This window comes from Vombatus ursinus, unplaced genomic scaffold, assembly GCF_900497805.2.
Source record: "Vombatus ursinus unplaced genomic scaffold, bare-nosed wombat genome assembly UNPS02014867.1, whole genome shotgun sequence".
NCBI classification, from domain to species: domain Eukaryota; kingdom Metazoa; phylum Chordata; class Mammalia; order Diprotodontia; family Vombatidae; genus Vombatus; species Vombatus ursinus.
This window is the reverse complement of record NW_020954645.1, coordinates 3,675,045-3,699,816: the sequence shown is the minus strand read 5'-3', so window position 1 is coordinate 3,699,816 and position 24,772 is coordinate 3,675,045. Positions and strand designations below refer to the sequence as shown.

Here is a 24,772-nt window from a genome sequence, read left to right as displayed (position 1 = left end):
CACTGGAGAACTTAGCAATACTGACCATAAATCATTATAAAGAAATGCTTCTTTCTCTACTCCATTGCTTTTGACTCTATGTGAACTCTAGTTAAGGCTACCTTCTTCAAGTTGTAAGATCAGCTTAAAATGCTTTCGGTTATACTTCACTATCCTAATAGAGGATGGTTTATTGAAGAATTTTTACAGGAGATTCTCATTTGAGTTTAGCATTTTTAGAAGCTAAAACTACTTGTGCATCTATGAATTAGACATATTCAAGAAAATTATTAAATGAAAACTTGGCATCTGGGTGTCCTCCCCAAATTCTTTCTCATTTTTTATGTTTAATGTTCATGGCTTGATGTTTGTTTAATTGAACAGAATCAATCATGTTTAACACTCCCTTTAAGTGTAGTGGGAAATACCTTGCCTGTTACTTTTGGTCATGGTTCATGTTGTAAAATTCACTAGTTTGGGATTAATAGCTACCTGCAGAATGAAAATTATAAAACAAAATAAAACTACCTCCAGCTGTTTTTTAAGTCCTTTCATAGGCATAGCAGGTTGAGTGGTAGAATACAAAACCTCAGGTTTGGAGCCTGGTCCTGTGTTCAGAACTCCTGATGACTTGTGTGACCCTGGGCAAGTCACTGAGCCACTTGTTTTCCTTCTCTGTAAAATGAGGAGTTTGAACTTGATGATTTTTGAAGCATCCTTATACCCTTAAATCTTACGGTCCTGATCTCCTCTCTTAGATTATAAGTTATGTAAAGTTATTTAGCCTGTAGATGTTGTCCTCCATCTCACCAAATGTTTACCTCTTAGTGGGGGACTTAAAAAATTTTTGGATGAATGAACAAGATGGCAGTTTGGAAGGAAGGGGCTTGGGGAACATGGGTTCAAATCATAGCTTTGCCACTTACTACTGCTGTCACCTTAAAAAAAAAATCCTTCAACCTTGCTGGGCCTTTGTTCTAGGAAACCAGATGAGATGACCTCTGTGGTCCCTTGAAACGCCAAATCTGTGATCCTACAAACAGGAATTTATTTATCCATTTATCTCTGTGTGTGTGTGTGTGTGTGTGTGTGTGTGTGTGTGTGTGTGTGTATCACTAACAACTGGAGGATTTATGAGAGCTTTTTTGAAGGAGGTTGCACTTGAATTGACCCTTGAAGAGATCTGGGGTTTTATAGAATTGGAGATGAGGAAGAGGGAGAGAATTCCACGTGTCGACAGCCTGTGCAGAGACATAGAAGGCTGGAATGTTGTGTACTGAAAATAGAGCATTGGCCTGTTTGGATGTAATGTAGCATGAGTAAAGAGGAGTGACAATTAGTTTGAAAAGGTAGATTGGAGTATTTTTTGGAAGGGTTTTGGTTTTTATATTTCTTTTTAAGTAGGAAGGGGGTGGGAGTGATAGAGGTGCCATAGGAAAAAGAAATTTATGTTGCTTACCTAGGTGACTACAAGAATGGTGACTGAAATAGGGAAGTTAGGAGGGGTACTTTAAGGGTAAAGGATAATAGATAATGTTTTGGGCATGTTGAGTTTGAAACACTTATGGCTTATCAAGTGGAGATACCTATCAGATATCTGGAGATGCAGGACCCTGGAACTCTGGAGGGAGAGACTATGTAGACTTGGGAGTCAATCTGAATAGAGAAGGTGGTTGAGGAATTTAGGTGGTAAAAGGGATAGATGCTGGTCTTGGTGTAAGGAACACCTGAGTTTAAATTCTGCCTTGGGCCCTTCCTAACTGTGTGATCCTAGTTAAGTCATTTAACCTCTCTTCACCTTAGTTTCCTCGTATGTAAAATATAGGGGTTGGAATAGATGAGCTCTAAGGTTCCTAGTAAGTGTCAAGTGTCTGAGGTCACATTTGAACTCAGGTCCTCCTGACTCCAAGGCTGGAGCTCTATCCACTGCACCACCTAGCTGCCCTGCCTTTGAACTCTTAATCTGTCTTTCTGTTATCCAATGGAAGCTCTGAAACTACAAACCCCGTCCCCTGCCCCCATAGGCCCCCCCCAAAATTGCAAAAGACACTGAGAGTAGGATTGGTCAGATGTTTTGGAAAATCAGAACAGAATGTGTCATGAAAACCAGTGAAGATATCTTGAAGGAGAAGGCAGCCCATGCTCCAAAGAGGTCAACACGTTTGAGGACTGAGAAGCTACTAAATACGTTTGCTTATAAATCAGTTTCGGAAAATAGAATAATAAAAACCAGAGTCCTCATAGAATGCTTAGAGATGTTCCAAAGTGTGGAAAGGACTGTCTTGGCATGGAGAGGCTTCCCCTTCACTCGAGATTTTCACTGCAGATGTTGAATTGCTGCTTGTAGGGATTCTTTTTCAGTCATGTGTTGGAATGGATGGTGTTTGAGATCACTTTCAACCTTGAGATTTTGTGTCTGCTCCACCTATCTCACAGGAAATTATGAAGATGCAGTAAAGTAATGAGTATGAGTATTTGTGAAGAGTAAAGTAGTGAGTATGAAAACATCTTGGTAAGCTTTAAAGCCTGTGTAAATATTAATGTTGTGTCGTTGTGCTCTTCGTCATATACTTGATAGCAGAGGGCTGGAAATGGTCCTGGGACTATTTTTTTTTTTTATGTTTAATGTTCAGCAGATTATTGTGCAGATGGCTACATTGATTGCTTTATATAATCGAATAAAAGTATTGGGATGGAAGCCCTTCTTCTTTAGGCTCACTTGAAAGCATCAGTAGACAACTCCAGTAATAGATAGGATGATGGGTATGTTTTATATTTGATACTTTCTCCACATGGTTTTGATTTTCTTCTGCTAAGTCTTTCTGTTTTGAGAGCTTTTCATTTCACATGGATTAGAGATTGCTAATGTTTAGTATGGTGACATCTTTTGAAAACATTTCTTAAAATTTTATGGGTCAGTGTTTTGTCAGATGATGCTTTGGTTCCAGAAGCTCATTTGTTAAATTTTCAAGTATATTTTGAGTTTTTTTTTTGTAGTGCAGTGATTTGTTGTTTGTTAATTTATGAAAGATAGTAAGTTTTTGGTATGTAATTCTGACCACTTGATTGTATGTTTCTTGATATTGGTGCTGAATTTTTGTAACCTGCGATAATATGGTTACAGCTTCTATCGTTTCCTTGCAGAACCTGCATAGATCAATAAATCTGAGCTCTTTGAGAATGACCTTTTAGTTATTTCTAGTGGCACTGACTTAGTTTTACATCTTAATATTAAATATCTGTTTCTATAGGCAAATTCTTATGACCTAGCTATTGGTCTGTGTTTTACTTGTTTGATTTTGTGGATATTGCGAGTTGCTTCTACTTTTGGATCTTAGCTCTTTCACAAGTTAGGAGTTAAACCAAAATGGGCTTTTGTTTATTTATTTTTTGTTTTCAACATTTCGCATTTCAACATTCACAACGTTCTTGAGTTCCAAATTTTCTGCCCATCTCGTCTCTCCCCCCACCCCAAGACAGCGTGCATTCTGAATACCCCTTCCCCTGATCTGCCTTCCCTTCTATCACCCTCCCCCGCTTCTCTTATCCCCTTTCCCTTCTGTGTTTCTGTAGGGCAGGATAGATTTCTATACCCCATTGCTTGTATATTTTATTTCCCAGTTGCATGTGAAAATAATTTTTTAACATTTGTTTTTAAAACTTTGGGTTCCAAATATTCTCCCTTCCTCCTTCCACCCACCCTCATTGAGAAGGCAAGCAACTCGATACAGGTTATACATGTGTAGTCATGCAAAACACTTCCATAGTAGTCATGTTGTGGAAAACTAACTATATTTCCCTTCATCCTAACCTGCTCCCCATTTATTCTATTCTCTCTTTTGACTCTGTCCCTCCTCAGAAGTGTTTGCTTCTGATTAATTACCCCCTCCCCTTCCCCCCTGTTTTCTTGTAGGGTAAGATAGATTTCCATACTCAATTGAGTGTGCATGTTATTCCCTCCTTAAGCCACATCCAGTGAGAGTAAGATTCATTCAAAATGGGCTTTTGTTAATTGTTTTTATGATACTTAGCTAAGCTCCTTCATTGAAATAATAGGACTTTTGGTTGATTTGGGTACAGGAAGGTAATTTTAGAGCATGTTCTTGGGATTGGGCAGAATTTTATGAGGTGCTGCAGTGGGAGAGGGCTTAGTGCAGCTTAACACTTTGGATAGGGACACTGTGATATGGGAGAGGAGTGCAGAAAGGGTACCACAGATAACTTTTGAAACACTTGTGAATTTTGCTTAAGATCTGTTCTGTGCCCAAAATAAGAGAAAGGTGTCTTCATTCTAGTTTCTGCTGTCAGGACTCAAAGCTGAAATTTTAAAGAATCCATTAAACCTCACTGGGCCTCAGTTTCTTCTTATGTAAATTGGTGGATTTGGATAAGATGATTGGAGGCACTTTTCATTTCTGGTTTTAGGATCCTGTGAACTTTGGCTGATACTGCTAGACTTATATTTTTGCCAAATAGAGGTTGAATAACTTTCTGTAGTCTAGCCTGGGAACATAAACAATATTTGTGATGTTTCTACGGACAGATGAGTGCTATATGCCAAACAAATGACTAAAAAAGGGGATTAAGAACAAAATCTATTTGTAAATTGTAGACTACTTTTAATGGAAACTATTACTTAACTGATGAAGGTTCTGAGTAGAGGTGATCTCACTTAGGCAGTAAGAATCATAAAATTGCAGTCTTTTAGATCTAGAAGTGACCTTAGAACTTTAGTCCAATCCCTTTATTTTGTAGAAGAGGAAATTTGAACCTCAGAGAGGTTAACTGACTTGCCAGGATCAAGCCACACACTGCAAATTCAGTCAGTAGAGCTGGGAATACCTTCTGAGGCTGTAATTCTTAAGTGTTCTTTTTGTTACATTATGTTATAATATTCTACCTTCCCTAATTGTGAAAAAATTTGAGGTAAAATACAGGCTAAGCTTTGAAAGTGATATAGGAGTTGGTTTGGAGATGAGAAAAGGAAATTTCTACTGCATTATAGTAAGTGAAAATGCCACATTTCAAGATATGGGAGCAGGAGCAAGCAAATTACAAGGGGCATCACGCATATTGACTTGACTGGAGAAGAGAACTTGTGAAGGGGAGTAAATAATACAAGCCACAACTGCTAAAATCCTCAGGGATATTGAAGTAGAGCTTTGAAAGCTACGCTGACCAGTGAAGATCTTGCTTCTGTTCTCTGCTGGGTCTGTAGTCTTGGGCAAGATGCTTGCCTTAGCAGATTTGTAACTAGAAATATGAATCAGGTTGACCATAAATGTAAGGGCTAGTTGGGCAGGAATATAGTACTTGTAGGGTTGTGAAAAGAAGTAGGCTCTTAGGTTGTATAGTGAAGATGTTTTAAGGAGTGGCAGGCTAGAGCTGGATAATGCTGACAAACATATTTTCTTTCCTAATGCTGTACTAGGTGCACCAGGATTTTGAAATCATGAGAAGAAATAATGAGCCTGCCTCATTGTAGTAGATGTCATCTTTATAAAAGTAGAAAAATCCATGACTCCATCTGACATTTTTCTCTCATGGGGACTAAAACTGATGTAATATGCCTCTCCAGGAGAGTTGAATTGTGTAGTGTTGCCAGTTTTTATACGTAAAATCCCTATAAATGTAGGCTCTGAATTTAAAGGGCTAGAGTTGGTATCTCACTGTGTGGCCTCCCCCCCCCCCCCCCATTTCTTTGCCTTTATCCCACATGGCTCTAATTCTTGTAAGATTGTTGGGAGAAGGTGAAGAAATGATTTCGTTGGGGAGGTAGAAGACTGGGCTTAGACTTAACCTCAGCTCTACCATCACCTTGAAGTTTGCATGAACTTCAGCCAGTCACTTAACCTCTTCTCCTTGGTAAGGTGAGAGAGTTGGGAACCAGAGGTATCCGGGGTTTTTGTGGGGAGAAGCAATCTTTTCATTTGGCATTGGAGTGATGGGAGTGGAATGGTTTACCAGCAATGAAATCTGCATGACATCAGGGCAGAGACAATGCTATTTAATATATTCTCTTCTTGCTGTGAGTCCCACCAAACCAGTAGGAGAGGCATGATGAGAAGTAGCCAACTTGGAAACCTACCAGGTAAAGCTTTGAGATTGGCTGATAAATTCCTGTTGGGAAGCAGGATTACTTAGATCACTTTCAGTTCTAAGATTAGATTGTTTTCTAATTCTGTGATTATACTTTGGCTTTTTCAACAAGTATGTAATTGGGATAAAAGGAACCCTTCTGATTTGGTTTTTGAACACTACACTTAGTCTGTTTCACATCAGCTGGGTTCTCACTGCCACATGTCATTTCTTTAATTTATTTTTACTTTATCCAATTCCCCACAGTAATAGTTTGAAGCTTCCCCCCACAAAACAAAACAAAACAAAACTCTGGAAGCTTTCAGTTCCACTATGTTCTTATGTTTAGCAGTTGACCTTTCCTCCTACTTTACTGAAAAGACAGGATTAAATTTTTTTTTAACTGAAAACTTTCTCAGCTCTTCTTTTCTATACCACAAAACTTCTCTGCTTCATTCATCTTTTATTCCCCTATATCAGAGGAGGGCAGCTAGGCGGTGCAATGGATAGAGTGCTGGGCCTAGCATCAGAAAGGCTTCTCTTCCTGAGTTCAAATCTGGCCTCAGACACTTGCTGTTTGATAAATTACTTAATCCTATTTGCCTTAGTTTCCTCAACTGTAAAATGAGGTGGAGAAACCATTCCAGTATCTCTGCTAAGAAAACCCCCAATGTGGTCATAAAGAGTCAGACATGACTGAAAATGACTGAACAGCAACAGCAGAGGAATAGAGTTCCCTTTCCAAAGTTGGGCCTTTTACTTCCTGGTCTTAAGCCTGTCTTCTCCCACTTCCTTCAGGAATTTAATCCATTGGTCATCCAGTCTGTCCTTTGCATCTTTCAGTCTATTTCATTAGTACTTCTGCTTAGAAACATACTCGTGTTTTTCCATCCTAAAAAACAAAATACAAAAGCCGTCCCTGAACCATCCAATCTTGATGTTTCCTTTTAATGCCAAACATCTGGCAAGAATAGTCTATATTCACTGCTTTTTTTCTCCTAACCACTTATACTGTGAGATTAAGAAGTGAATTTCAACATTGAAGAATTCCCAGGAACCATCTAGTCTAGCCTGTCTGAGACCAAGAATCCATTTTGCAATGTCCCCCAACAAATAGTTAAATAGTTTAATAGTTAAAGGACTTTCACAGCCTGGTGTTTGCCTATCTTTCCAGCCTCATTGGACAGTCCTGGCCCTCCTGCACTCTGTGATCCAGTCAGACTGGCCTTCTCTTTGTTCCTTTCTGCCCTGTGATGTCACTCTCTTCCTTTAAGTTTCATCTCAAGTATAACTTCTTCATATGAAGCCTTACTTGATTTCTCTCTACTTTCAGTGTCCTTCCTCCCAAAAAACCTTGTATTTCTTTTGTATTCACTTTACATTATATACATATGCTGTATGTGCTTAAATATTTCTTTTTCTCCATTAGAATATTTTCCTTACGACTTCATAAGAACAACAGGTCTCCATCTGGAAAAAAGGTCGAGAATAAAAAGGTCATAGTCTTTAGGCATCAGCATAGGATTAATATTAAAATAAAAGTCAAGTGCCTCTTTTTCTTTTGGAGGAGGAATAGTTTCAAAGGAGTTCTGTCTGTGAGTAGGGATTGTTTCTTTGTCTATATTTGTGCCTAGCATAGTGCCTGGAAAAGAGTAGACACTTAATACATGGTTGTTTGTTGATTCACTGAATGAGGGGGAACACACCACTTTCATCCTATATTTGGACAGCTGTTATTGTTAGGAATTTTCTCCTGGGTACAATCCAAATTTGCCTCTCTGTCACTTCCACTCATTGATACTAGTATTGTCTGCAGGAATCAAAGAGAATGAGTCTGACCCCTGTTTCAAGTAACAACCCTTCAGATGCTTGAAGTTTTCTGAGGACTTATGCCCTGTATCTTCTCTTCTATAGGCAAAATAGAAGCTATTCATTCTGTCAATTCTCATAGGACATAAAATCAAAGTTCTTTATTTTCCTTATTGCCCTTCTTTGCTCTCTAGCTTATCAGTGTCATTCTTACGTTGTTGTGCCCTGTCCTGTTAATCTTTGCCTTTCCAAAACAAATTTTGAGTTCTAAATGTTTAATCATGTAAAACATATTTCTATTTTAGTCATTCTGTGGAAGAAAATTCAAACCAAAAAAAAAAAGAGAGAGAGAAAAAACCCTTTAGTCTTTATTCAGACACCAGTGCTTTCTTTGGAGGTGAATAGCATTTTTCATCATAAGTCCTTTGGGATTATCTTGGATCATTGTATTGCTGGGAATAGCTAAGTCATTCACAGTTAAGCTTATCATACAGTATTGCTGCTCTGTGTACAATGTTATTCTGGTTCTCCTCACTTCATTCTGCATCAGTTCATGTAAGTCTTTCCAGGTTTTTCTCAAATCATCCTGCTTGTCATTTCTTAAAGCACAATAATATTCCATTACAGTCATATGCCACAACTTGTTTAGCCATTCTCCAGTTGATAGACATCCCCTCAATTTTCAATTCTTGACTACCACAAAAAGAGCTACTATAAATATCTTTGTACAAGTAGGTGCTTTCCCATTTTTATTGATCTCTTTGGGATATAGACCTAGTAGTGGTATTGCTGAATCAAAGAGTATGCAGTTTTATAATCCTTTGGGCATAGTTCCAAATTGCTTTCCAGAATCGTTGGATCATTTCACAACTCCACCAACAGGATTAGTGTCCCGGTTTTCCCACATCCCCTCCAACATTTATCATTCTCCTTTTCTGTCATATTATCTAATCTGATAAGTGTGTGGTGGTACCTCAGAGTTGTTTTAGTTTGCATTTCTCTAATCAATAATGATTTAGAGCATGTTTTCATATGAATATAGATAGCTTCGATTTCTTCATCTGAAAATTGCCTATTCATATCCTTATAAATTTGACTCAGTTCTATATATATTTGAGAAGTGTGGCCTTTATCAGAGGCACTTGCTTTAAAATTTTTCCCCTCCAGTTTTCTTCTTTCCTCTAATTTTGGTTGTATTGGTTTTTATTGTGCAAAACCGATTCAATTTAATATGAAAATTATCCATTTTATATCTCATTATGCTCTCTATCTCTTGTTTTATCCTAAAGTTTTCCCTTATGCCATATGTATGACAGTAAACTATTCCAAGCTATCCTAATTTGCATATGGTTTCACACTTTAGGTCTAAATCATTTACCCATTTTGATCTAATCTTGGTGTACACAGTGTGAGATGGTAGTCTATGCCCAGTTCTGCTATACTGTTTTCCAATTTTACCAGCAATTTTTGTTAAATAGTTTTTGTCCCAAAAGCTTGAATCTTTGGGTTTATCAAACACTAAGTTACAATGGTCATTTGCTACAATGTATTTTGTACCTATTCTGTTCCACTGATCCACTACTCTGTTTCTTAGCTAATACCAGATTGTTTTGATGACTACCATCTTAGAATACAATTTGAGATAATGTTACGGCTAGGCCATCTTCTTTGGAGACATTGTTAATTCTCCAGTCTTCCCAATCATAGAAACCAGTGGTTCTCAAAGGGTATTCCTAATACAGCAAATATCAAGATAGAACCCATATAAACAAAAGCTTTTTGGGGCGTCCTCAATTTTTAAAATGTAAAAGGGTAGGGGCAGCTAGGTGGTGCAGTGGATAGAGCACCGGCCCTGGAGTCAGGAGGACCTGAGTTTAAATCCTGCCTCAGACACTTGACACTTACTAGCTGTGTGACCCTGGTCAAATCACTTAACCCCATTGCCTAGCCAAAAAAAAAAAATGTAAAGGAATACTGAGACCAAAAAGTTTGAGAACTACTGAAATAGATTACAAAACTCATATCTATCTCCAAAGTATAGGACTCTCCAAAAAGCAGGAGAGAAATTAGCATCCTTTCTCATCAAGAACGTGATAAGGTTTCAAGACTTGATGGTGGAACAGAAATTATGTCTTTAGGCTCTCCTAGTTAGCTTGCTTGTGACAGGAACTGGTAGGAATGTAGCTAGTGTTTATCGCTGTGGGTAGGGATTTATGCATCTGTTTATGGAACTGATGTTTTTGTAGCTCTAAGGATTTCTGGATAATATTAGGAAGAATAAAAAACGTAGAGATGGATAGGATGTGAGTCAAAAACTGCTTAGTGGGATGGTACAGGTGAGTGAAAACTTGGTGATCAGGCCTCATCAGAAAAATATAGAATGGAAGATCACAGACTTGAGAACTTGACGTATGATTAATATTAAAGTGAAAGTAAAGTATTCCTTTCTGTTTCTAGGGGGAATAGTTTGTTTAGTGCATGTGAGTTCTATTAATCTTGCAGCATATGTGAAATACATTCTCTATTATGTGGGCAGAGAGGTGAGAATAGAAGTATTTCTTGGCTTGTATTGGCCTACTCACTCACTACTTTTGTTCCCTGAGCACCTGAAGGGAGGAGCAAGCTAAACATTATTTGGCTGTTTAATTTGGGCAGGCACATGACCTGGGGTCCCTTTTCCTTCCCAGCTTGCTTCAGGAAATGTAATTTTTTTTTTCAGCTAGATCTGATGGCACAAAACCAATTTTTAATTTTCCAAACTGTACTCTAATAGACATGTTTTCACTTGGCCATCCAGGGATCATCTCACTTTATAATTGATGCTGGGTCTGCGCCATTGAATGCAGTGACTCCAGTGTATATGCCTTTGGAGTCATATCCCCCTTAGTTATTAACCTCTCCGGGCTCTGACTTCCTCATCTGGATGAAGGGTTGAATTCTGTGACCTCTGAGGTCTGTCCCTTCTATTTTTAGATCTGATACGGAGACCTGGAAATATACATACTATATATATATATATATATAAGTATAAATATGATCTTATGATCTCTAAATGGACTATCAATGTAATTAAATTTTGTGTGTAAAGGAAAAATGACCATTTTCTACAAAAACTGCTATACTATATGTCATGCAATGATTTTTGTTTAGTTTAATGAGAATCTAGCTCTTATTGTTAAAGCTTTGCTAAGATGGAATTCCATTCAGCAAACCTGAATTAAGTGCCTACAGGTATGACCTGAGCTCCTTGTTACCAGAAGAATAAATTTTTAAGGCAGGAGGATCATCTGCCATGTAGACACAGCATGGCATTAAGAATAGAGGACTACACTTGATTTACTTATGTGCTGTGTGACCATGAGTAAGTCATTTAACTTTCTGAGCCACTGTTTCTTCATTTGTAAAATGAGGATGACACTAGTTAGTATTTAAATTACCAGGTTTGTTAGACTCACAGATAATGAATGCAGATAAAGTGCCATATATATGAATGTTATTACTTTACAGAGAGGATTTTTGTATTGTGTAGGAAGTTGGAATAGATCTGATTCTTCAATGCAATTAACCATTCGCATAAAAACTCAACTTTTTTCCTTCAGCTCCTCATGGCCATCCTTCAATGGCCTTTCTTTGAGGGATTTTTCTCTTTGGTTCCCTAACTGTGTTAGGTTTAATAGATTTTGCTGACTGTTTGAGAAAAGATATCATATTTTCCTTCTGATAACAATGAAGTGCTTCTGATACCGGTGTTAGGTCTTTCAAGACGGAGGGGCTCCTGAATGGGGAAATGTCAGTTTCAGGTATCAGGTGTTCTTTAAAATTACCTGTTGAATTGGAAACCTCAAGGAACCGAGGATCTTATTACCGGCTTGTCACCAGAAACGGAGGCTTGTGATACGTAACGCCTTTGCCAGAGTCTTGTTTGAATGTTGGCTCTCAAGTATGTTGGGGTCAGGCGGAAACAGTCACAGTTACTTTTGTGCTGTGCTTTCCTTGGGTTTGGCAACTCTGAACTGTTGACTGCATGTGTCAGTTGAGTTCACAATATGGCTTGTTTTCAATAGCCTTTTCAGTCATAGAATGACTAATAACAAAAATGCCTTTCATTCATATCATTCTTTGTTCTCTTTCAACCAAGGGCTGGAATTAACAGGAGAAAGTTAGATTTAGTCTCTGTGTTCTTTAGTGATGGAAAGGATATGAGTCAAAAGTAGAGATACTCATCTCTGTCCTGAAGAAGCTTACAAAGTAGCTTTTTGGGGAGCCCAGGAAAGCTTCTGTCCAGCCAGACTTCTTTCAGATTAAAAATTGAGGAAAACGGATTCTTTCTGCAAATTGCTTTGGTTAACTCATTTTAGCCCAGTGATAATGACTGACCTGAAGTAGATATTGCAGTTACAACATTTAAGACTTGACTCTGATGTTAAAGACTGCTTCCTCAAGTAACTTTGCCCCCTTCTTTTTGAAGGTATTAGGATAATAGTGGAAAAGGGAATAGTAATTTGGTATTTAGAACATCTGACTTAAAGTCTTGTCTGTGGCAATTGCTCTGTGACCCTGGCAAGTCACCAGACCTTTTCAAGCCTCTTTTTCCTTATCTTCAAAATGGAGATGATAACTTTTGAACTACTTATCTCCTGGGTTGTTGTGGGAGAAAACAAAACTCTTTGTAAAACTTAAAATGATATGTAAATGTGAATTGTTTGTATTTGGAGCATTCATTTTTTGCTTGTAGTAACCCACAGATATTTTGAAAGATCTATACTTTCATTAGCTCTATACTTTAATTTCAATACATTTCATTATTATCTTTGACCCATTTTTTTTTTTGTTTCATGAGTTTCTTTGGCTAAAAAATTCACCAGCTAGTAGCTTTTGGCATTTATTCTATTAAGTTTTGCTAATTGCTATGAAGTGCTTACTAGGGTCCTTGAGTGACAGATTTGGATAGTTCATTTCTGGATTTGTACTTTCCAGTATGGTAAAAATTAGCAAAACTTTTGCTTTTTTGGCATTACCTTTTAATAAGTCTTTTATGATTTCTTTTTCCTGTTTACCTTTTCATGCTTCTCTTGAGTCTTGTATTTGAAAGTCAATTTTTCTATCTAGCCCTGGTTTTTTCTTAGGAATATATTAAATTCTTCTACTTCATTGAATGTCAATTTTCCCCCCTCCTTGATTACGCTCAGTTTTGCTGGGTAGGTGATTCTTTGTTTTAATCCTAGCTCCTTTGACCTCTAGAATATCATATTACAAGCCTTCAGATCCCTTAATGTAGAAGCTACTAAATCTTGTGTTATCCTGATTGTGGTTCTACAAAACTTGAATTGTTTCTTTCTGGATGCTTGCAATGTTTTCTCCTTGACCAGAGAACTCTGGAATTTGGCTATAATATCCCTGGGAGTTTTCCTTTTGGGATTTCTTTCAGGAAGTAATCGGGGGATTTTTTCAATTTATATTTTGCCCTCGGGTAGGGCAAATAAAATGTCAGGGGAGTTTTCCTTGATAATTTCTTCAAAGATGATGTCTAGGCTCTTTTTTTGATCATGGCTTTCAGGTAGTCCAATAATTTTTAAATGATCTCTTCTGGATCTGTTTTCCAGGTCATTTGTTTTTCCAGTGAGATATTTCACATTGTCTTCTATTTTTTCATTCTTTTGGTTTTGTTTTATAATTTCTTGATTTCTCGTAGAGTCATTAGCTTCCATTTGCTCCATTATAATTTTTAAGAAATTATTTTTTTTCCATTTGACCAATTCTGCTTTTTAAGGTGTTCTTTTTCTTTGTAAATAGTATTTTATTTTTTCAATTACACATAAAGATAGTTTTCTTTTTTAAATTTATTTTTAGTTTCCAACATTCTCTTCCATAAAGTGTTTTTTTTTTGTTTTTGTTTCTGTTTTTGTTTTTTGCTTTTTGGTGAGATGATCGGGTTAAGTGACTTGACCAGCTAGTAAGTGTTAAGTGTCTGAGGCTGGATTTGAACTCAGGTCTTCCTGACTCCAAGGCCAGAGCTCTATTCACTGCGCCACCTAGCTGCCCTTCATAAGCCTTTAAGTTTTAAATTTTCTCCCCTTCCCTCTCTTCCTCCTCCCCAAGATGTTGTGCAATTTGATATAGACTCTACTTACATATACATATTAAGCATATTTTCACATTAGTCATGCTATAAAGAAGAATTAGAATTAATGGGAAGAATCACAAGAAAGAAGAAACAACAAAACAATAAAAAAAAAAAGAGAGAGCAAATAGTATACTTCCATCTGCATTCAGACTCCATAATTCTTTCTCTGGATGTGGATAGCAATTTCCATCATGAGTCTTTTGGAGTTGTCTTAGATCCTTGCATTGCTGAGAACAGCTCAGTCTAAAAGTCAGTCATCACACAATGTGGCTGTTCTCCTGGTTCTGCTCATTTCACTCAGCATCAGTTCATGTAAGTCTTTCCAGGTTTTTCCTGAAGTCAGCCTGCTCATCATTTCTTATAGCACAATAGTATTCCATTCAATTCATGTACCACAACTTGTTCAGCCATTCCCCAACTGATGGGCGTGCCCTCAATTTCCAATTTTTGGCCACCACAAAAAAAGCTGCTATAAATATTTTTGTATATGTGTGTCCTTTTCCCATTTTTATGATCTCTTTGGGATATAGACATAGAAGTCATATTGCTGGGTCAAAAGGTATACATATTTTCATAGCCCTTTGGGTATAGCTCCAAATTGCTCTCCAGAATGGTTAGATCAGTTCATAACTCCACCAACAATGCATTAATCTCCCAGTTTTCCCACATCTTCTCCAGCATTATCATTTTCCTGTTTTGTCATGTTGGCCAATCTGATAGGTGTGATGTGGTACCTCAGAGTTGTTTTGATTTGCATTTCTTTAATCAATGGTGATTGAGCTTTTTTTATATGACTGGAGATGGCTTTAATTTCTTCGTCTGAAAACTGCCTGTTCATATCCTTTGATCATTTGTCAATTGAGGAATGACTTGTATTCATAGAAGTTCGACTCAATTCTCTATATATTTTAGAAATGAGGTCTTTATCAGAGACACTACTTGTAAAAGTTGTTTCCCAGCTTTCTGCTTCACTTCTAATCTTGGTTGCATTGGCTTTGTTTGTCCAAAAACTTTTCAATTTAATATAATCAAAGTCATCCATTTTGCATTTCATAATGTCCTTTATCTCTTGTTTGGTCATAAATTCTTCCCTTCTCCATAGATCTGATAAACTATTCTTTGCTGTCTTAGGTTGCTTATAGTGTAAGCCTTTACATCTAAATCATGTACCCATTTTGACTTTGTCTTGGTATAGGGTATAAGATGTTGGTCTTTTTTAAGGCATTCTTCTCCCCATTGGCTTTTTGGACCTCTTTTGCCATTTGGTCTAGTCTATCTTTTAAGGTGTTATTTTCGCCAGTATTTTTTTGGGTCTCCTTTAGTAAGCTGTTGACTCGTTATTCATGATTTTCTTGCATCACTCATTTCTCTTCCCAATTTTTCCTCTACTTCTCTTACTTGATTTTCAAAATCTTTTTTGAGCTCTTCCATGGCCTGAGACCAATTCTTATTTTTCTTGGAGGCTTTCGATGTAGGAGCTTTGACTTTGTTGTTTTTTTCTGAGTGTATGTTTTGATCTTCCTTATCACCAAAGTAAGATTCTATAGTCTGAGTTTTTTTCTGTAGTTTGCTCATTTTCCTAGCCAATTACTTGACTTTTTAGTTCTTTGTTAAGGTAGGGCTTTGCTTCCAGTGTGGAAGCAGCTTCAGGGGTTTTGTGCAGCTGTTTTCAGAAGTACTTCTAGGACCTGTAACTTTTTAGTTCTTTTGAGGTGGTGCCATCTAAGGAGAGGTGTTTACTCCTCTCCTGGCTTGTGCTCTGGTCTATGAGTGACCACAAGCACTCTTTTCTGCCCTGGAACTGTGATTAGGGTTCTCTCTCCACTGCTTCCACAAGCTCTACTATGCCAGTGCTCCTCCTCGCCCCAGGACTGCAACCCAGATCGGAGTATGGGCAAAGCAACAGAGAACTGCCTCAGTACCAGCAGAGACCCTTGTAATCTCCTGATTAGTTGTTCGATTCCCTTACTGTCTGTGGACTGAGAGTTCAGAAACAGCCACTGCCACTGTTGCCCTGGGGCTCTGCTGGGGCTGTGGACTGTGCTCCTCTCTCACCTAGGTCTGACAGACCTTTCCTATTGACCTTCTAAGTTGTCTTTGATGTTTGTGGGTTGAGAAGTCTGGAAACCACTACAGCTGCCAGTGATTCAGTCCCCTGAGGCCTGCTCCAGGTTTGCTAGGGCCAGGTCTGTGTGGGCACGGGCCAAGTCTGTGTGGGCACGGCCCGTGCTGGACTGCACTCTTCTCCTAACCTGGCACAACAGACCTTTCCCTTTGACCATCCAGATTGTCTTGGGCTGGAAATTTGTTTCACCCTGTCTTTTTTGTGGGTTCTGGTACTCTAGATTTTGTTTAGTCATTTTTTCTAGGTTTTTGGAGGGGTTTGGGGGAGAGCTAAAGTGAGGTGCTGCCTTTACTCTGCCATCTTGGCTCAGCCCCCCTGGCATTACCTTTTGAGAACAGTGTCATCTTTGTGTCATGACATGGCATCTGAGTAAGACTTTAGTGGAATTTAATTTTAAATCATGCTTTCCTCTAGTAATCTTCAAAGGTTAAGATCATACTGTTATGTTTGAAATTGAGAGGGAGCCAGAAGATAGGACTTTGATTCTCTCTAACATCCTGAGTTACTATATTATTAGAGCTGAAAGAATATCAGAATATCTAGTCTAATCATTTTTCAGATGAAGAAACTGAGCCCTGGAAAGATGAAGTGACTTTCTAAGATCATAGATCTTAGAATACAATCTTGTGTCTTCTGACTTTTGCAGTACAGGGCTTTTTTCATGATACCACAAATTTAAAAAAAAAATTTGTTTCTCCTTCCATGTTGATACTTTGGTTTTTTTGTCATTTAATAGTATTTAATTGTTTTTCCCCAATTACATGTAAAGATAATTTTCAGCATTCATTTTTGTAAGATTTTGCATTCCAAATTTTTCTGCCTCCCTTCCTTCATCCTTCCCCAGGACAGCAAGCATTCTGATAGAGGATACCACAAATTATTATGGATTAGAATCAAATTATGGCCCTTTAAACCCTGGTTCTTTTGTTGTAGGGCAGAGAGCATGGTTGGCAGGTAGAAAAGACATCTCCTGGCTCTGGTAGTTGAAACCCTTTAAGTGGTCTTCCATTTATGCAGCTCATCCCAAGCATAATTTTGTTTGCTCTATTGAGAGTTGCCTGACAATGCTGCCTTCTTCAGCATTCCACCGATGATTTAAAAGATTAAGAAAATATCTTAATATTGCATGGTATGTACTTAGCTTCAGACAATGGTAAGTGGGCTTAATAGTGGTGGAACGACTGACTGATTTTAGGGCAGCATTTGTTAGGATTTTTGCCAAGTTTTGGACATAGCCCTTACACTTTGTTCATAAAAGAATCATCTTGAATTCTTTCCTCAGGGATATTTTAAGATGACCTAATGGATCTTACATTTGTATGATGTATGTCTCCATTGTCAAAGCCTCTAGCCAGTTACATACTTCAAAACACCAATGTAATAAGTACCCAGAAAAAGCAGAATTGACATTTTCTTAAATTACAGCTCTGTTCCCTTCATGAAATGCCCTGAAAATGTAAATATTGAAAAGCTAGTTTGATTTTTTTTGTGTGTGTGTGAGGCAGTCGGGGCTAAGCGACTTGCCCAAGGTCACACAGCTAGTACGTGTCAAGTATTTGGTCTGAGGCTAGATTTGAACTCAGTAGTTTGATTTTTTAAAAACTGCAAAAATGGAAAAAATAGGATTACTCAGAAAATATATTACTATATGAAAACACAGCTTCATTTCTTTCCTAGGCTTTTAGGGCAAATTAAGCTTTTGATTTTACCAAGTTGATTTGGTTTCCTTTTCATTTTTCTCCCTTCTATTTTGGAGCATCAATCTTATCTTCTTGGAGACTTGTTTATGTTGTTATTTCTAATCATTCCTGAATGCTTCAAGATGGAACTGAGATTAGGGACCTGGAGTTCCCTTTTTGGAAATGTATTTAAAGCAACTAACTACGTGTAGGTGTTGTGACAGCTGGGCGGTGCGGTGTGTAGAATGCTGGCCCTGGGAAGACTTTGTCTTCCTGAGTTCAAATGTGGCTTGAGACACTTGCTAATTGTGTGACCTTGGGCAAGTCACTTAAACCTGTTTGCCATAGTTCCTTATCTGTAAAATGAGCTGGAGAAGGATATGACATACTACTCTCGTATCTTTGCCAAGAAAATCCCAAATGGGGTCATGAAGAGTTGGACAGGACTGAAGAATGACTGAACAACAATAATAACATAAAAGTGTCAATTTTGAGTTAGAACAGAAAGTAATTTGTTCATTAGTTGTCACAGTAATTCTTTTAGTCTGAGCACTTCAGGGGCATTCAATTTGTTCTGCATTTGTCAGGCATCTAGAGAGGGAATCTTTGCAGGATGATGTATTTTTTTTTTAAAGGGTGGTCTGTGAACTATTTTTCCAAAGTATTTCTGCTCTTCTTCCTCATTGCCAGAGTTGTAAAAATGGATCTGTTTTCCTGAGGTATCCCAGCTTGTAACAAAAAGCTTTTTGATAGTTGGCCGTTGAATCACTGGGATGAGATCATTCTTTTCTGAGCTGTGTGCAATGTTCAAACTATTTATTGAAACAAAAGCATGCTGGGTAGGCTGACCACACAATAAAGCCTGACTCTGTGGTCATGTTCAGGGCAGAAATGTGGGTTTTCTCTGTGATAGAATGCCAGTGATACGTGAAGGAAGGTGAAAGGTGCTTGGCAGGATAGGCTTGTGCTTCAGCTGCTGGCGTGTGTGCAATGAGATCAGTAAGATAAAGTGGCTCAGTACACACATTAAACTGGAACCTAGACTGTATGAGATATTTTGAGTTTTGCCTGAGCTGTGACGAATTGTTTTAGAACTGAGTAGTTCCCAGCAATGGGGATTGGGTGCTATTTCAGTTTAAAATGAAAGAAATATTTGCAAAGATGTTTGGTAAATTTTTCTGGTTATACTAAATTAAATTGTGCTGTCGAATTTTTTTTTTGTAACTTTCAGAACAAGCCTACTAATAGCCATAAGAAGTGACAGCTCAGAGAGCTGACAGTGACAGAAAAACTCTAAAAAGCAGAAACAGGAAAGTCTGGATCCTTTTAGAATCATACGATTTTAAAACTGAGAAGGAACTGAGGCCATCTAGTCCAGTGGTATCAACCTCAAATAGAAACTGGAGCAAGTAAACCGTACAGAAGGATCCCTGTAAGCCACCCTATTGACTTGTTTGAAAACATAATGATATCTATGTTTGATTGTATTTTATTTTATTTTGTTAACTATTTCAGAGTTATATTTTGATCTTGTTTGCTGTGGGCAGTGTGCAGAAGTTGTTTGACACCTCTCATCTTGTAGTTTTGCAGATAGGGGCAAACTGGCACCTGGATTAAGTGACTTGCCCAATGTCATGAAACAAGTAAGTGAAAGAGCTGGGACTAATCTTGTTCATCTTTCTTTACACTATACTAAGCCGTGTCCTTAGTATAGGAACACTCTAAAGGCATTGCAATACAATGTAGTACTATAATTGATTTTGTTAAGCCGCCATTAATTATAGACCTCCTGGGTGGTGTACTGTGTTAGATGCTAAAGCATGCCTAGGTAACTAAGACCCAGTCTCAGCCCCGATGAAGCTTATCGTTTATACAGTGACAATAATCCTCCGAATGCACAAGTTTGATCATGTCTCCTTCCTGAACTGAAAATCTTTCAGTTCCCATTATTTTCCTTAAAAGTCAAAAAACAAACTGTATAACCTGGCCTTAAGAGGCTTCTATAATTTAGCTCCCACTCACCTGTCTGTTCATTTTACAGCCCTTCAAGGATTCTGTGTTCTAGCCAAATTGTACTGCTGTTTCTCAGACTCGATTGACACTTCTTGCATTTATTTATATAGGGTATCCTCACACATGGAATATGTTCCTCCTTATTTCTCTGACAAAGTCTTTTTTCCTTCAGGGTCTTGCTTAGATGTTACCTCTTTTTGACATCTCCCTTCCCCCACCTGAATGTGTGTTCTTCCTCCTCAATTTTCATGGATCACTTTGAATAAATATCTTTACTTTCCCTCGTCCCACTCTACTTTGCATTATATTTGTGTACTTGTTATTTCCCTCGAGGAAGTCAGGGACTGTTTTTCATCTTTGTCTCTCCAACCTGCCTAGCATAGTGCCCTGCACATAGTTGGTGCTTAGTAGTAATTGAATTGAATCATAATGATGACCATGAGTCAGGGGTTTAGTGAAAATAGTACCAAGTTGGAGATTTAGGACACCTCAATTCTAGTCCCAGCTTAAAGCTATGTTACCTTGGGCAAGTTACCTCTCCGGGCCTCAGTTTTCTATTCTTTGTAATGGGAGTGGGAATCTGTCCAACAGAGCCTGCTCTGCCTTATGGCATCCCTCATATCCTTCATGTGAATTTTACAGCCTGTACAGTCATTCTCTATTTGAGGTTCGCTAACCACGTGGTTAAGAAATGGACTTTTGATATCTTGCTCCCAACCAAAAACTTCTGAATGTAAGCCCTTTGAGTAGCTGATGTGTATGGAGCTAATTGTATCATGTTCTTCAACCTTCAAGGGTTACAATTCTGGAGTAGACCTTTCCTGGGTGAGATCATCCTTTCCCTCTCCTGGTTTTAGCTGAGATCTTTCATTCTAATCAGTAAAACTAATCCAATGTCTATTTTTTCTTGTGCTTCGTTAAATGGGTTTACTCAGATTAAGAAAAAAAAAAGTGTATGGGGGACTGGCTAATGAGATCCCAGTCCTTATGAGCATTTGCACTGTGTTCCATCTGATGCAGTTATCCATGTGGACATCTCAACCTGTGGAGGCAGTCTGCTAACCCTATGGTAAAGAAATCACTTTTGGTGGGCTGCTGATCCCAAATTGGGTTTGCTTTTAAAAGGCCCCATCCAGACAAGGTGATCATCTCTCTATCTACCTGGAGACTAATGCAGACCTTGCCTCCTCACTTCAGTGTAGCAGCCAGGAAGGAAAAAAAAGAAATTCATTTTGGTTGATTGGTGACTTTTGAATGCACACCAGTTCTGGCTCAGCAGTCAGTCAGGAGTACAGTTCTTCCCTAATGGTTAGTAGACTGGAAACAGCTGGAGAATGCTTGCCTGCACATGTTCTGAAGTACAGGTAGATCCCTCTGCACATGCTTATAAGGACTGGACTGTCATTGGTTGGACTCCTCCTTTTCCTGTCTCCCTCACGTAAAATGGTGTTACTGTGAATAATTTTTAAGGACCTCTCTAACTGAAACATCAAATAGTTCATGGTGAGGGTGTTAGAAGAATAAACCACTCTTGGTTTGTGAATGTGAAAAAGCTGGTGTTTTTTTTTTTTTTAAAAACTTCTATTTATGTAGCTCTTTGTGTCTGTATGTGTTTGTGTCATGCATATCACAAAAGGATTTTGGGTAAGAAAGGAGTGCATCTCAGGTGTTGGAGTCAGTCTGTGGAGATGTGGAGATGGGAAATGAAGTACGTAGTAGTCCAATGTGGCTGATACCTACAGTCTATGAGGTGGAGTAGTAAAATAAGTCTGAAAATGCAGACTGTGACTGGGCTTTAAGTGCTGAACTGAGGAGTTTGTATTTTATTCTAGAGGGATTAGAGAGTGTCTTAAGCATTTGGAGCAGAGCAGTGATGTTGTAGAACTCCTATTTGATTATTTTTGCAGCTGTTTGGAAGGTGGCTTGAAGAGGGAACAATGTAGGAGAGAAGAAATGAAAACCCGAATTAGGGTGAGGGTAAGGAGAGTTGAGAGGACCCAGCTGATGCAGTTATGATCTTTATTATCTGGCTTTCAAAGTGGAGGACACCTGTCTCCACTTGGAGGAAGATAAAAATCGACTAAATTTTTTTTTTTAATGTAGATCTTTCTCTTTTTATAACTTCCCGAATAATTTTAGATCTTTGCACGCGCGCGCGCGCGCGAGAGAGAGAGAGAGAGAGAGAGAGAGAAAGAGAGAGAGAGAGAGAGAGTGTGTGTGTGTGTGTGTGTGTGTGTGTTGGAAAGTTTCAGAAGTACATTTTGGATAACTTTGTAACATGTTGGTCTTGTGACAATTCTTATTTTCTCTGGGTGAAGTTTTTATTTCTTAACATTATAAGGCTCAAATTTACCTTTTCCCTATCTATAAAAATGTTTATACTAAGCAAACTGAGTTGTTTAATTAGTACTTGTAGAGTCTTATTTGTACATCCTTAGAGCAAACTATTAAGTGAGCTCAAAATTGAATATGTTAATTGTAAACTTTTTTTTGTCCTTTTGAAAGATACCTTAGAGGTCCCAGCATACCATTTTTTAATCAGTTTCAAGTTTTGACAGATGCTTGAAAATCCATGATTTAGGCTTTATTAGTTTAGATCAAGTTCATCTCCTCCCACCCTCACCCCATTGGCAATGAGACTTTGCTGTAGTATTGTTACAGATCTCAAAACTTTTTACAGAAAGTTTTTACATGTCAAGTGCCACTTCCTGTACTAAGGATTTAAAAATTCAGAAAACTTTATTAGGAAGTGTGTGCATGTTCACATGTGTATATTAATGTTTTGTCAAAGTTTAATGAACTTTTAATCTTGAATTGGAAATTAACCACAAGTGCCTGTTTCTTCTTTCTGATTTGTATTAGGTGAAAGAGAGGTTAATCAGTGATGATTTTATTTTAGGGAAGTAAGTTTTTGAATAGATGAGTCAAGCTGAGACAATGAGCAGAGGGAATTGTTTCTTCATTTTTTATTTCTTTCCTGCATCACCTTCCATCTTCCCCTCTTTCCTATTAACAAACACCATAAGTATAGTAGGAAAAACCCTAGAGATTAGGTTCTGGTCCAGGTTCTGTCATTACATAGCTATGTGATTTTGAGTAAATCACTTTCCCTTTATGGGCCTCAGTTTCCTCATCTGTTAAGTGAGATGCTGGATGAAATGATCTGTATGATCTTTTCAGGACTCTTGACTTTGTTTCTTTAGCCATAACCATATCAGTCAAAACACAGAAATAGGAACCTGTGATGGTTTAAATTATTCTTTTATTTTTTAGTCATATATTTCTCTAACATGGAGCCTTTGCAAAGCTTCTATGTAATTTGTCACTTGTGTATACATAAGGTGTCATAATGCATTTTTGTGCTAATCTTTTTTTGGGGGGGGGAGGGGAGGTGAGGCAATCAGGGTTAGATGATTTGCCCTGGGTCACACAGCTAGTAAGTGTCAAGTGTCTGAGGCCACATTTGAACTCAGGTCTTCCTCACTCCAGGGCCAGTGCTCTATCCATTGTACCACCTGGCTTCCCCCATTTTTGTGTTAATCGTGAACCTGTGATGTGAGAGCTTTTGAAATCAATGTAGGGTTTCCTAAGCATAGTATTAACTCTCATGGAAATTTTATTCTTGTAGATATAATTTTTCTCCCTTGTGGGTGACATTTTTCTTTTTCATCATTATAGGTGATAATTTCATTTGTCTGCAGTTGAATTCTTGTGTTAATTCAGTGGTTATAAGGTTGGATGTGTGGGAATCAATGTTTAAAATACTTATCTGATCATTATGTTATCTTCTTAACAGCACAGGTTGATTGGTGCTAATTACATTAATAGTGAAATAGAAACTTGAGAAATTGTCAGCTGTGGAACTTCAGCTACAGAGTCAGTACAAGAATGTTATTTTCCTCTTTTGGCTCTTACTACACTTATCAAGAAGATGGTTTTAAATGACTCTTTCAGGAGAATCCAAAGGAGACAAAGAAACCAATCTTGTAAAAGATCCAGAGTTGAGAGCTACATGACCCTCTTGACACACTTTAATCCTGCTGTGGAATTTCAAAACATGAATGTAAAAGTGTGCTCTGTTATATTGGGTTTCTAGATAAAATATCTGGAATTGCCATTGGGATAACATGTTTTGATCTAAAAGAAATCTCTTGAGAAACATCAAGTGTGCATAGCCTTTGAATCACTGTTATCACTACTAGGAATATACTCTAAAGAGATCAAACTTAGGGGAAATGCCCATATGTAAAAAAATTTGTAATACCACTTTTTTCTTTTAGCAAAAAACTTGAAGCAAAGTGAGTTAGTTGAGGAATGGCTGAACAAATTGTAGAATTTGAATGTAATGGAATAGTATTGTGCCATAAGAAATGATGAATATAATAGATTCAAAGAAATCTGGGAAGACTTGTATGAATTGATGTAGGGGGAAATAAATAGAACCAGGCAAAGAAGTTAAATGATGACCATAGTATTGTAAAGTAAAGCAACTTGGAAATACTTTTGAATTAGTTCAGTGACCATTTGTGATTTCACAAGAATAGCGGTGGAGCATACCGCTTCTTGGCAGAGAACTGATTAGAGATCAAATGAGACATTGATTTCTAAGACATGGCCAATGTATAGATTGACTTTATTTGATTATCCTTAAATTCATGCAAAGGTGGGCTTCTTTTGCAATGGAGTGAGTTAATGAGTAGTAATAGATAGCAAACCCCCCCATCCTCCATCAGTAATAGAAGATTAAAAATAATTCATTGAAAATAAAAAACTCATTGAGAGGGGCAGTGGTGGCACAAACGGCAGTTTTATTGCTATCACATTAAATATGAAGAACTTTGGTAACAAATTTATGGTCTTATAAACAATTCTCTTTTGTATATTGAAATGTTTATGTTGGATGTAAACTTATAAACAATTCTCTTTTGTGTTTTGAAATGTTTATGTTGGATGTAAACTTATAAA

At 37.7% G+C, this 24,772-nt stretch overlaps 1 protein-coding gene across 8 annotated transcripts in view; it reads left to right on the top strand.

Moving 5' to 3' along the window:
* The window catches only part of MAP4 (microtubule associated protein 4), a 252,228-nt gene that overhangs the window by 22,190 nt on the left and 205,266 nt on the right, over nucleotides 1-24,772 (top strand). The gene's annotated exons all lie outside the window — the stretch shown is intronic.